The sequence below is a fragment of the Amphibalanus amphitrite genome, unplaced genomic scaffold (assembly GCF_019059575.1).
Source record: "Amphibalanus amphitrite isolate SeventyFive unplaced genomic scaffold, NRLGWU_Aamphi_draft 000645F_arrow, whole genome shotgun sequence".
NCBI classification, from domain to species: Eukaryota; Metazoa; Arthropoda; class Thecostraca; order Balanomorpha; family Balanidae; genus Amphibalanus; species Amphibalanus amphitrite.
Window position 1 is genome coordinate 343,582 of NW_024882139.1, and position 2,465 is coordinate 346,046.

Genomic DNA, 2,465 nt, shown 5'->3' on the forward strand with positions numbered 1-2,465 from the left:
CCCAAAAAGTAATATTATATTATGTTTGCACTTTACTATCTGTTGAATGATCGTCCACCTGGCATTTAAATTTGTCTGAAAAAGGCATGATGTATAATTTTGCCCTTCTTGTCGCCATCGGATAACTTTTTTTCCTCGGTAAATATCCTTGGGTCATAAATGACCCAGCCGGCAATAGTGTTGTCAATTTTCTCGTATGTTGAATACAAGGGAAGCATTTGATGATTATACGATTATTTATTTCTGGGGGTTGTGATCAGATCACAGTGGCGGATCCAAAGGAGAGGGGTCATATGGGTCACTCATGACCTCCCTTGGGGCCCGGGGGCACCACCGACCTATTAGGGACACCACAGGCCTGACAGGGGCACCACAGGCCTAGTGTTGCGATGTTATGATATCATGAGTGGTTGTTATTAGAGGTCACTGGTCATACCAGGTCAGGTCACACGTCAGGTCACCAAGGGTCAGCACATGAACCCAAGTTTACTAGCCCTCGCCCTGGCAGGGGGGGTCGTTGCAACCCCCCCCCCTAAGGTTTTTCGAAAATAGCGTAAAAACGGCGGCGCGCAGCGCCGCCAAATTTTGCACAGCCTATAAGGCAACCTTTTTAAATATGACCTGACAATTTGAGGTCCGGGTGACCTTGGGTCAGGTCACAGGTCAGAAAAACCGGTACAAGGTCATGGTCAAATTTCAATTTTCTTTTTGCACCTGTCCAACTCACAGTTTTGGACTGATTTCCTTCAAACCTTCAAGATGTGCTAAGTTCACCGAGTTGTATAACATATAGTTCGGGTTTTTTGAGGTCACTGACCTGAGGTCAGTAAGAGGTCATTACGTCGTAATGTTAAGCCTATGGGAAAATACTAAATTCGGAAAATACTAGAGATATCAGCTTCGTTCTATCACTTTTGTGCTTTGAAACCACAGTACTTAACAGCAGGTCACTTGGTGCTTCATTGTTCGGTGTACTTATCCATGGGTCAGGTCAAATGAGGTCAACTGAGGTCAAATTACGTTTTTGCCAATAACTTGGCACATAATGACGCTAGAGCTTAAAAATGGTATCATTGTGTTCCTGGTGATCAGCCGAATCGAATGACATGCGATATGATGCAATTTGGTTAATTTGAATTTCATTGATTAATTAAAGTTTACTTAAAAATTAGGAAAAACTTTAAGTACACTTAAACAAGCTACAAAGTATATCATTCGACGCGCCTTGACGTGCTGAGTTCACTGGTGCTTTTCTTTTTGCTCTATCTTAATTAGATCAAAAGTTATAAGCGAAAAACTTGTGACCTGTTTTTAGCGAAATTTTTACATTTATACCCCTCAAAACCCCCCTAAATATTGACCTAGAGCAACCAAATTTGCACAGGGGAGAGAACTCCAGCGAGCCCACCTACCTACCAAATTTGGTGTTTCTAGGTGCCATAGGAGCCAATCGCGAGGGGGGGGTCGCATCGACCCCCCCCCCGCCAGGCCGTGTTATGAAAAATGTCCTGCCAGGGCGAGGGCTAGGGTTGTGCGATGCATGTTTAATGGCCAATTTTTTTAATTTCCAACTCAATGGTGTTGGTTATAAGACCATCAGGTACGGTTTATGTCACTTTCTGGTGGATGTCAGGACTCAGGTCAATGTCAATTGTCAGGTCAAAAAAGGTCAAATTTCAAAGATGATAGTTTTGCACCTCATTGGGTATTGATTCGATACAGCTCGTCACGGGGAGTCTAATGGTGATCTTTGTTTTGCGCTACGTGGTCAAGAATTGCTTAAAAAATCAAAGGTAGTGTGCCACTTTTGAAAGATTTCTCATTTTATTTTTCCTAGGATAAGAAGCTTCTGTTTTTACCTAATATCGCAAAAAAAAAATCAAAAATGGGCTAGGAATAGTGCCTTTTTCGCCTAAAAGTTTATCGGTTTTTCGATATGTATAACAACTGTAGTGGGCTGACCTGCAAACAGGCGTCGGCAACAATCGCGAATGCGGCGCACATGTGACAATAAGCAAAGGTCATTATAGAGTTACGACGTACGGGAATGAGTTATCAGCTGTCTAATCGTAGACAACACAATGTCAAGCCTTAAACTGTAAGCCTGTATTGGTACTGTTTTTTTATTTGGCTGTCGAACATTATTTATGGTTTGAAATATGATTTTATGTAAAATAATTGATATGAAACAGCCGTCTCTTAAGTTATGACCCCATTTCACCACATGCAAGTGGCAGAAATGACAATGATCAGCTGTCGCATTTTTCTTGGCCGAAGTCAGAGCGCGCGGCCCGACGCACCACCACCGCACCACAAAGTATGAGCAGAAGCCGCGCCCAAAGCCAGGACCCCGGTAACGTGAGGTAGCCGAGTCGGGGCAGCGTACGCTGACCCAAGCCGGGGCCGCAGCTTTGGGCGCGGTCTACCGCATCCCCGCGGGCAGCCCCGGGCTATCACATGACACC